General features: G+C 43.8%; 1 protein-coding gene across 1 annotated transcript in view; it reads right to left on the reverse strand.

Moving 5' to 3' along the window:
* LOC311241262 (uncharacterized protein) overlaps nt 1-12589 on the reverse strand; it is a gene marked incomplete at both ends in the record, with an annotated part of 59006 nt that overhangs the window by 37763 nt on the left and 8654 nt on the right. The window lies entirely within an intron of this gene.

The raw sequence follows: 12589 nt of genomic DNA on the forward strand, positions 1-12589 counted from the left end.
AATGCGCACTTATGGTGTCCCATGGAATCAGCCTTTACCAGTTCATCCTTTAATGATTATAGTGAGTGGCATAAATGTTAAAATGGTTTTGTTTCTGGGTTATATAATAAAATACAAGGAAAACGAAACAGAACTACAGGTAATACCACTGTCTGGAACATAGATTTAAAGGATTACAACGCCTGCATAAATTGGCAGAATGTATGGGATAATATTCCGTTAACCTCTCGTAATTATAATAATCAATTAACTCATTACAAACTGATAAAGATTTTATCTGTCACCCAGGAAACTCTGTCAAATAAACATTTTACAAAGTCCCCTATGTTCTTTATGTCTGCAAAAAGTACATACATATGATGTGGGAATGTCCAGGAGTACTAGCTTTTTGGGCCAAGGTTGCATTATTTCTCACTAATATAACGGAGATAAACATACCTTGTTTGCCACACATTTTATTATTAAACGATGATTCATCTCTCAAATTAACACCTCAGAAAAAGAGAGTGTTTCTGGCCGGTTTAACGGCAGCAAAGAAAATGATCGTAATGAGATGGAAACCACCTCATAGTCATATTTATTGTTGGAAGCTGTCCTTCTACGAAGTATTGAGATTAGAGGCATCCAGTGCTAGAGCACAGGGCGCAGGACAGAATCGATCCAAATAGTACTTACTGCGGCCCAGAAGGTAAAATCAGTACTTCACTAGGTTGAACACTTGTACCTTGACACCAGAGAATGAACAAAAGGCATGTTGTTGTTTCTTTTCTGTTTACTGTTGTATTTTTTGTTGCTTTTTTATTTTATTTGTCCCTATTACTTTGTAACAGGATCAGAGGTTATCTAACAAACACAATTATGATTTACTTTGGTTTTTCATTTCATTGCATTAAAAAAAAGAAGGAAAAAAAAGAAAAGAAAAGGAAAGGAAAAAAATGGAAATTGTATTCTATACATGTATGCATCATGGTTTCCTCCTTCCCCTAAAATGTCTATGTGAACCCGGGGGGCTGGGAGGGGGGTTAAGAAGCGACCTGGGCTGTCTTGCAGCCACAGGACCGCCAGACAGAGGAAAAGACTGTCACAACTGCAAGCATGCAGGCTACACAGTATATGACTATACTGACGGACTATCTATATACTGAAAAGACACTTTTTATGCCACTGTGGGAATTAATATGAAATGCTGATGTGAATGTCTTTCCTCTGAACTTGTTTTAAAAAAAAGATAAAATAAAAAGTTGGTCACAAACCCCAGACTTTGAGACTCTTGTCAGGAGCAAACAACATCCCCAGTTATCCCATTAGTTCCCTGGGATGTTAAGCTAAGAAGTCTGCTAAGAAGGATATATTATTTATTATTATTATTATTATTATTATTATTATTATTATTATTATTATTATTATTATTATTATTATTATTATTATTATTATTATTATTATTATTATTATTATTATTTCATTGTGTTTACTTTTTAGCCCTACTGCACTTTTGTTGCAACCCCAGTTATCCCATTAGTTCCCCCACATTTACTGTCTGTTATGTTAAGCTAAGAAGTCTGCTAAGAAGCATAATTATTTATTATTATTATTTAATTTTATTGGGTTTTTAGCCCTAGTTGCACTTTTGTTGCAACCCCAGTTATCCCATTAGTTCCCCCAAATGTACTGTAGGTCTGTTATGTTAAGCTAAGAAGTTTGCTAAGAAGCATATTATTTATTATTATATTATTTCATTGGGTTTTAAGCCCTAGTTGCACTTTTGTTGCAACCCCAGTTATAGAATAGAATAGAATAGAATAGAAATACTTTTATTATCCCGTGGGACATTTTACACTGCAAATCAACATGAGAACAGGTCACGAATAAGAATAATAAAACAAATCAAATCAAGTTGCCTAAGTTAAGAGTAGAGTAAAATAGAATACAAATGGAATAAAATATACAGTAAAAATATACTGAGGTCTACAGTAGGTGTAATATTGCACAGTGCTGTTTCAAACTAAGTCTAGGAAGATGGTAACTGCCACTCTGTGCTCAGTGATGCAGTGAGGCACAGTGATGCATTGTATAGTCTAGGGATGCACCGAATGGGAAATTCTTGGCCGAAACCGATACCGAAAATAGGAAACAGTTGGCCGAAAACCGAAAGCCGAAAGGCCGAAAATGATTCATAGAATAGATTTTTTTTTACCAATGTTGTTCAGCTACCTGATTATGGAAAAATATATGATTATGGCAAAACTTAACTTAAATAATAAATAATCACTATTATGGGTCTTTTTGTATCACAAACAGTACTGTATTTGCAAATCTGGTATGTCATAAATGTATAGATGTAGCAGTACTGTCTATCTGTATGTCATGTATGTCATATATGTCCTGATGAATTGTAAATGGGGGACCCTGATGTAAACAAGACGAAAGTCTTTCTCTGGTCTGCATCCCCTTAACAATTGTGTGTATTGAGCTGTACTGTATTGTACCCATTCTGCAATCTGTTAATAAAGTTTTCAATCAATCAGAGAGAGAGAGAGAGAGAGAGAGAGAGAGAGAGAGAGAGAGAGAGAGAGAGAAAGAGAGAGAGAAAGAGAGAGAGAAAGAGAGAGAGAAAGAGAGAAAGAGAGAGAGAGAGAGAGAGAGAGAGAGAGAGAGAGAGAGAGAGAGAGAGAGAGAGAGAGAGAGAGAGAGAGAGGCGGACATCTGTGCTCTACTGAGCGCACCTTTCTAGTCCCCAGATGACTTTGGCACAGTAGACGCGCGACAGACAGCGTCAATGTGAGAAACACAATCCCTCCCCCTCTCGCTCTGAATAATATGCATATTAGATCACTCAGTGATTAACCGCAACGGGCATATAGTAAATAAGGATAAAGTATGTTAAAGACGCATTTATTGGACTCGTTGCGCGCAGAGTTTACATAGAAACAGCGCAACTCCCGAGGAGATGCATTGCTCCCGAGTCCCAAGAGGAGTATCACGCAGGACTGAAGAGCTCACAGCGCGCATGTAATGAATCCGCGTTTTGATGACATCATCACAACAACACGCGTTATGTTACAGGTTGCTTCTGTTTCGGTGATATTTTTTCGGTGAAAAAACTCTTTCGGCCAAAAGCCGAAAGGCCATTTTTGGCCATTTTCGGTGCATCCCTAGTATAGTCTGATGGCTGTTGGAATGAAGGACTTCCTGTGCCGTTCAGTGCTGCATTTAGGTAGTGTGAGCCTGGCACTGAACCTGCTACTCCTGTCCACCAAGTCTGTGTATAGTGGGTGGGAGGGGTTTTCCCTGATGGCCTGGAGCTTAGCAAGGCTCCTCCTCTCCGCCACCCTTGCTAGAGAGTCCAGCTCCACCCCAACCACGCTACTGGCCTTCCTGACCAGCTTATCCAGCCTGGTTGTGTCCCCTGCTCTCAGTCCGCTGCCCCAGCAGGTCACAGCGTACAAGAAGGCGCCCGCCACCACCGACTCATAGAACATCCTCAACATCCTTGTACAGACATTGAAGGATCTCAGCCTTCTGAGGAAGTAGAGTCGGCTCTGGCCCGTTCAGTTTGTTGTCGATGTGCACACAAGGTATTTGTACACCTCAACCATGTCCACATCAACTCCCCTGATGGAAACGGGGGTCACAGGTGCACTCCTCCTCCTCCCCAGCTCCACAACCAGTTCCTTGGTCTTCGTCACATTTAGCTGCAGGTGGTTTTTATCGCACCATGTGACGAAGTTCACTACCAGTTCCCGGTATTCCCTCTCGTCACCGTCCTTTATACATCCCACTATCGCAGAGTCATCAGAAAACTTCTGAAGGTGGCAGGACTCTGACCGATAGTGGAAGTCGTTGGTGTAGACAGTGAAGAGGAAGGGAGAGAGGACTGTCCCCTGCGGGGCCCCGGTGTTGCTGACCAGTCTGTCTGACACACAGCTCCGTAGGCGCACGTACTGTGGTTTGCCCGTCAGATAGTCAACAACCAAGGACACCAGGGGGGCCTCTACCTGCATCCAGGGGGCGAAATTTAAGCCCGCCGCCCGCCATTGGCGCTCAGTTTTTACGTTTGGCGCTTGCCACTGAGAGGTCTGCCCGCCGTGTGGCGTGTAGTTCATAACGATACTCAGTCATAATATCGATGGCTCCGGCAGTTAGCAACATTCGGTTCGTATGATACTCTTATTTTGAAACAAACCGTGGCAACGAGTCATATCCGCCCAGCCCTGCAGCGGGATACTATTGGCTTCTGCTCGTATCAACACAGAGGCAGTCTGCTCTAGTCTAGAGCGGACCTCCATGAGCTACCGTTACTGTTTAAACAATGACCCAGTCAACTATTCACTTTTAGTTTAATACATGACGAGGCATTTTCTAACGGTATCTAGCTGGCTATATCTAGCTGGCTAGCTACTGATAGCTGCTGATATCAACAAATGCTCCAGCAATAGTCGAGTACATAATACCTCCGTTCGCTCATTAGCTCACGTTAGCTCTATATGTCCCAGTAAACGAAATAGTTCACTGAGGCGTTGTCTTAACGTTATCTAGCCGGCTAGCAGTAGCTACAGATAGCTCCTGATATCAATGTCTTATAACATTGATTCAATGCGTATTCGAGCTGAGGGCATGCTGAATGTGATCTGACCAACGCACAGTATACTGTACCAATAGGGTCCAGCTGCAGCGCCGGAGTATCCTGGCTGCATCTGGAGGCTACTAAGTATACACACAGACAGTGGAGCTGTTTGCAGATAGCGAGAAGTCACTTCAGAGAGAGAGAGAGAGAGAGTACAAATTTAACTCTGGCCTCTTTAAGTGTCTATTCTTCAACGTAATAGCTTATCTACTTGAAATGTACTGAAAAAAATGTATAATGTGACACAAAAATGCGAGTCATAATATCGATGGCTCCGGCAGTTAGCAACATTCGGTTCGTATGATACTCTTATTTTGAAACAAACCGTGGCAACGAGTCATATCCGCCCAGCCCTGCAGCGGGATACTATTGGCTTCTGCTCGTATCAACACAGAGGCAGTCCACAGAGGCAGTCCACCTCCATGAGCTACCGTTACTGTTTAAACAATGACCCAGTCAACTATTCACTTTTAGTTTAATACATGACGAGGCATTTTCTAACGGTATCTAGCTGGCTAGCTACTGATAGCTGCTGATATCAACAAATGCTCCAGCAATAGTCGACTCGAGTGCATAATACCTCCATTCCCTCGTTAGCTAGCTCACGTTAGCTAGCTCACGTTAGCTAGCTCACGTTAGCTCTATATGTCCCAGTAAACTAAATTGTCTTAACGTTATCTAGCGGGCTAGCAGTAGCTACAGATAGCTCCTGATATCAATGTCTTATAACATTGATTCAATGCGTATTCTAGCTGAGGGCTTGATGAATGTGATTTGACCAAAGAACCGTAACATTATACCAATAGGGTCCAGCTGCAGCGCTGGAGAATCCTTGCATGCTGAATGTAGAGTATTAGTATAGGGCAGGGGTAGGCAACCCTAGGCACGCATGCCTGCATAGGCACACAGGGGTATTTGCATAGGCACAGGGGGCAGCATTAAAAAAAAAAAAAAAAAAATTATTTTTTTGGCTTTGAAATATTATAGTGAAATATTTTGCACTATTGTCGCATTTATCTTGTTGAAATCCTCCCACAGGTTCTTTTTACTACCACATATTTAATTGTGACCCTTTATTTGTTTATTATTACAATTTAGCTGGAAATGCATAATAATAATGCAGGACCTGTTCAGAGGTCTTTAATTGGCATGCAATTATCCTCAACACACACACACACCGGAACACACACGCATGCATTTGCTACATCATTCAGTAACATTTGCAGAGCCTTATAACAAAAACATTATTACGGGTACGGGTACGGTATTTATTTTTCTATTTCATTGAACATTGCACATGTTAAAAGCCATTTTTTTTACTCAAAATGTGAGTATTACCAAGTCAACTTGTGTTCTTAAAACAATGACAATAAACATAGTTTTATTAGGTTGAAATAATGTGGTTGTGTACTTATTTTTCTGTTAACTTATTATGGATTGAAAACTGAAAACCTTAATGCACAGTAACTGAACTCGATATTTTTAAGTTCTGGTAACTTATTATTATTTATTTTTTTACAGTGTAGTCTTGCGATCAATCAAAACGTATTTACACGATATACCTCACATTCACCCTCCATTCACATCCTGGTGTTCTCCTGGTGTTCTCCATTAGGCCTGTAGGTGGAGCTATGACAGCACACGTACAGTACACACACCAATGGTGTGTGATGTGTCCAAAAATGAATGGGCAAATGTGAGTGAAATGGTCGCACTGTATGCAGCTGTTTGTCTGCATTGCATTCCCCCCCCCCCCCCCCACTCAGATTTAGGGTTGATACAACCATCATAATAATATTGTTAATAATAACAATAACAAAAATGATGTAATAATGTAAAAATTATCATTAAAAATACCTGATTATGAGAAAAGAAAATACGATGCAAGGAATATTGTTGAGGCACACTAGTTTTCAAACAGGCACTCCATGTCAAAAAGGTTGCTGACCCCTGGGTCCAGCTGCATCGCCGGAGAATCCTTGCTGGAGCTGGAGGCTACTCAAGTATACACACAGACAGTGGAGCTGTTTGCAGATAGCGAGCATTTTGACTTATTGTGTGGTGGCGATGTCTCGCAGATAATACAACTACAAGTATGATTATAATATATATTTTATTTAAAAAAAAATCTTTTATATAAAATATATATTTTTTTTTTAATCAAAAAAAAATTTGGCAGGTAAGAAATATGCTTGGCGGGTAGATTCTTCCCATCTACCCGCCACTGGCCGGTGAGTCAAAAAGTTAATTTCGCTCCCTGCCTGCATCGCCTCCAACTTCTCACCCAGCAGCCCAGGCCTTATGGTATCAAAAGCAATGGAGAAGTCAAAGAACATGACTCTCACAGTGCTACTGCTAACACAGTAATGTTATCCCATTAGTTCCCCCAACTTAGGTCTGTTATGTTAAGCTAAGAAATCTGCATATATTATTAAGAAGCATATATTATTTATTATTATTTTATTTCATTGCGTTTTTAGCCCTAGTTGCACTTTTGTTGCACTTGTTTGTGTTTATTTCATGTTTTTAACAGTGCATGAAAGATTGTGTATTACTGCACAAAATAAATTTGAAATAAATCAGTGGTTCAAAAATGTGGGTCGCGACTTAATGACTAAGGAAAATGTTGGGTCCCGAGGCTAGACCAGTTGAGAACCACTGCTCTACAGGAAGGCACAGGGCCGGCTGTTTTTTCTGAGAAGGCTCAGGTCGTTTGATGTGTGCAGTGACATGCTGTACATGTTCTACCAGTCAGTGGTGGCAAGCATCGTTTTTTATGCTGCAGTCTGCTGGGGAGGCAACATGTCAGCCAAGAACACCGGGCGGCTGGACAGGCTGGTAAAGAAGGCTGGTTCAGTCCTTGGCAGGAGGGTGGACCCACTGGGGGTTGTGGTGGAGAGGTGCACACGGAGCAAGCTGCAGGCCATCATGAGCAATGACAGCCACCCTCTCCACCACACCCTGACAGAGGAGCAGCCACCCTCTCCACCACACCCTGACAGAGGAGCAGCCACCCTCTCCACCACACCCTGACAGAGGAGCAGCCACCCTCTCCATCACACCCTGACAGAGGAGCAGCCACCCTCTCCACCACACCCTGACAGAGGAGCAGCCACCCTCTCCACCACACCCTGACAGAGGAGCAGCCACCCTCTCCACCACACCCTGACAGAGGAGCAGCCACCCTCTCCATCACACCCTGACAGAGGAGCAGCCACCCTCTCCATCACACCCTGACAGAGGAGCAGCCACCCTCTCCATCACACCCTGACAGAGGAGCAGCCACCCTCTCCACCACACCCTGACAGAGGAGCAGCCACCCTCTCCACCACACCCTGACAGAGGAGCAGCCACCCTCTCCACCACACCCTGACAGAGGAGCAGCCACCCTCTCCACCACACCCTGACAGAGGAGCAGCCACCCTCTCCACCACACCCTGACAGAGGAGCAGCCACCCTCTCCACCACACCCTGACAGAGGAGCAGCCACCCTCTCCATCACACCCTGACAGAGGAGCAGCCACCCTCTCCATCACACCCTGACAGAGGAGCAGCCACCCTCTCCATCACACCCTGACAGAGGAGCAGCCACCCTCTCCATCACACCCTGACAGAGGAGCAGCCACCCTCTCCACCACACCCTGACAGAGGAGCAGCCACCCTCTCCATCACACCCTGACAGAGGAGCAGCCACCCTCTCCACCACACCCTGACAGAGGAGCAGCCACACTCTCCATCACACCCTGACAGAGGAGCAGCCACACTCTCCACCACACCCTGACAGAGGAGCAGCCACTCTCTCCATCACACCCTGACAGAGGAGCAGCCACCCTCTCCATCACACCCTGACAGGACAGAGGAGCAGCCACCCTCTCCACCACACCCTGACAGAGGAGCAGCCACTCTCTCCACCACACCCTGACAGAGGAGCAGCCACCCTCTCCATCACACCCTGACAGAGGAGCAGCCACCCTCTCCACCACACCCTGACAGAGGAGCAGCCACACTCTCCACCACACCCTGACAGAGGAGCAGCCACCCTCTCCACCACACCCTGACAGAGGAGCAGTCACCCTCTCCACCACACCCTGACAGAGGAGCAGCCACCCTCTCCACCACACCCTGACAGAGGAGCAGCCACCCTCTCCACCACACCCTGACAGAGGAGCAGCCACCCTCTCCACCACACCCTGACAGAGTAACTTTGTACCTCAGCGCTGACCTTCATTGTTTGTTTGTTTGTTGTCCTTTTTTATCGCTCTCTATTGTCTGTTAACTGCCTGAGCTGTTACTGGATACCTGAATTTCCCCAAGGGGATTAATAAAGTATCTATCTATCTATCTATCTATCTATCTATCTATCTATCTATCTATCTATCTATCTATCTATCTATCTATCTATCTATCCATCCATCTATCTATCTATCTATCCATCTATCCATCTATCGGCAGACTATTCCTCGGTTACAGTAGTTGCCTCTGTGCCCATAGATGTGAAATAAGATGTGAACTAACTAAGTTCTTTACATCTATTATGCGTATGTTGATCTGATAAACACATTAAAAACGAATTGACAATGAGTGTCTTTACAGCTACACAGAGCTATCAGATTATCTGGAGAAATGTAATATTACTGTGAAGAGAATCACGTCGCTGCAGATGCTCGCAGTTAGTTGACCATGGAGATGGTAAAGTACTACGGATGTAAAACATTTGGAATTTTTTACAATAAAGCTGTGATTGTACAACTTCAAGGCTCCACAAGGAAGCATACTAGGACCGCTACTGTTCCTAATTTATGCAAATGACATGTCGTCAGCTTGTGACTGCAACTTGTTCCTGTTTGCGGACGACTCAGCCCTGCTGGTCTCTGACAAGAACAAGTTACAGGTTGAAAAAACCCTCAGCTCGGAACTAGGCAGAATCTGCATATGGCTCGCTGATAACAAACTATCATTACACATGGGCAAAACAGAGTCCATTCTCTTCGGTTCAAATAACAAACTCAGCAAGACCGACGGCTTCTCAGTTACAGTGGGTGACAATATTGTCACAAGGAAAGATGAAATTACCTACCTGGGTTCCATCCTAGAGGCTAATCTCTCCTGTGACAAAATGGCATCCAATGTAATAAAAAAAGTCAACCAACGAACTCGATTCTTGTACCGGATCTCCTCTCTGGTAAACAAGAATACCCCGAAGACTCTGGCAGGAGCACTCATTCAGGGGTACTACGACTATGCTTGCACCTCATGGTACCAAAGCACCTCAAAGGCGCTAAAAACAAAATTACAAACATCTCAAAACAAACTGGTCAGACTACTGCTTGACCTTACTCCTAGAACCCACCTCACCCCTGCCCACTTTGACAACCTAGGATGGCTTAGAGTAGATGACAGAGTACAGCAACTTGCAATGGGCCTGGTCTACAAGATACACTACACGACCAAGGTACCCATGTACATGGCAAAATACTTCCCAAAGGTCAGTGAATACCACGATCACAACACCAGAGGGAGCTCCACAAATCATGTTAAACCCAGATTCGGCTCAAATAAGGGACTAAACACGTTTCGCAATTATGCCACATCAATGTGGAACGCCCTACCCAAAGCTGTAAAGGAATGTGGATCACTACCCACTTTCAAAACCTCTCTCAAGAGACACCTACGGGAGACTGCAATTCAACACTGGCCCCTGTAAATATCCTAACCCAACCCCCTCCAATGTACAGTCATTTACCTAGTATGGTTTTGTCAATAGTCCAATGTACAATTTTGTTTGTTTGTACAGAGTCTCCCCCCCCTCAATGTACAGTTTTGCTTGTCTATACAGTGTGCCCCCCCCCCCCCAACCACCTCCAATGTAAATTACCCAGTATGGTTGTCAATATCCCAGTGTACCCAACCCCCCCCACCCAACCTCCTCCAATGTACAGTTTCTACGTCAAATGTATATACTCCCTTTTCTTGACTCCTTCTGTATCACAAACAGTACTGTATTTGCAAATCTGGTATGTCATAAATGTATAGATGTAGCAGTACTGACTATCTGTATGTCATGTATGTCATATATGTCTATATGAATTGAAAATGGGGGACCCTGATGGAAACAAGACAAACGTCTTTCTCAGGTCTGCATCCCCTTAACAATTGTATGTATTGAGCCGTACTGTATTGTACCCATTCTGCAATCTGTTAAATAAAGTTTTCATTCATTCATTCATTCCTTTCGATCGCCGTGCTGCTGCTAGGAAGGAGCAATAAGAGGAAAACAATGTAAATATAATGTACTTACAGCTGTTGTGGTGTCCACAGTCTGATCTGTTTCCACAAGAAGAAGGTTTTGATCCAGATGTGAAGTCTTGATCCAGTACAGTTCTGACACAGAGACGTTAGAAGAAGGTTTTGATCCAGATGTGAAGTCTTGATCCAGTACAGTTCTGCCACAGAGACGTTAGAAGGAGACTCGTTTCATTGTCTCCAACATGTCTCTCTGGTCCGACTCAAAACAAAGGTCTGGATCCTTGATCTTGTTCACAATCGGGTTAAAAGTCAGTAATGTTTGCTCGGAGGAGTTGACGGTGACCGATAACACATGTGTTGTGTTTAACTTGTCCTTTGATAACGGGTTTGTAGCAGAGAAGCGAGTTAAAAGCTCCTCATTGTAAACAGTCTGGCTGGAGAAACGTTTGCTGCTAACAAACAGTGATGCACAGCCATCTTGGATGACGTCACGCCCCTGGTAATTCGCTCCGGCAATAGGGGATATCTGCAGAGCGGCAAGCCCAACGTCGGGGCTTGTACCTTGTTTTGCACTACTGCGCATGCAGAATACAGTACCGCAGCCTAGAGTCCCCCTCCAGGTGAAGGCATGACATTACACTCTATACCATTGATTGATTGATTGAAAATTGTATTAACAGATTGCAGAATGGGTACAATACAGTACAGCTCAATACACACAATTGTTAAGGGGATGCAGACCAGAGAAAGACTTTCGTCTTGTTTACATCAGGGTCCCCCATTTTCAACGCATCATATAACATATATGACATAGATGACATACAGATAGACAGTACTGTTACATCTAGACATTATGACATACATACCAGATCTACAAATATACAGCACTGTTTGTGATACAAAAAGAGTCTAAAAAGAGAGTATATGCATTTGAGGGGGAAGAATCTGTACATTGGAAGAGGTTGGGTAGGTGGGGGAAACTGTACATTGGAGGTGGTTGGGTGGGGGGAACTGTGAATTGGAGGGGGTTGGGTTTGGACATTTAAGTTTGTGACATACAAGATATGCAAATATGGTTAGAGTTACATAGATGTTAACTGGTTAGATGTTAACTGATCAGAATCAGTAAATAAGAGGTTGAATAAAATTATATGGGATATAAACTAAATTAAATATAGCACATATAAAATTTAAATAGGAATAGGCCAGGGCTGTACAACTGGGCAGATGTGGTCAATCATATACACTAATTATAATGAGTAACAATGCAGTGGGCAAGTATATAGTCCAGTAGGGTGTGTTAGTGTAACACAGTGGGGGGTGTCAGTGAGGGTCCCGAGCCTTGTTGATGAGGCTCACTGCAGAGGGGAAGAAACTGTTCTTGTGGCGTGAGGTTTTGGCCCTGGTGGACCACAGCCTCCTTCCAGAGGGGAGTGACTCAAACAGGTTGTGACCGGGGTGGTAGGGGTCGGCCACAATCTTACCTGCACACTTCAGAGTTCTGGAGAGGCGTACAGGTCCTGGAGAGATGGCAGATTGCAGCCGATCACCTTCTCAGCAGAGTGGATGACACGCTGCAGCCTGCCTTTGACCCCACACAATTTGTATTACAGCATTGTCTGATTCATTGAGTAAATGAGGAGAAATACATATTACATACATAGTGAAAAGTAAAAATATCATGCAAATTCACCTCAGGCAGCAAGACTTCAAGGATAT

Source organism: Notolepis coatsorum, assembly GCF_963971535.1.
Source record: "Notolepis coatsorum genome assembly, contig: SUPER_14_unloc_1, whole genome shotgun sequence".
NCBI classification, from domain to species: Eukaryota; Metazoa; Chordata; class Actinopteri; order Aulopiformes; family Paralepididae; genus Notolepis; species Notolepis coatsorum.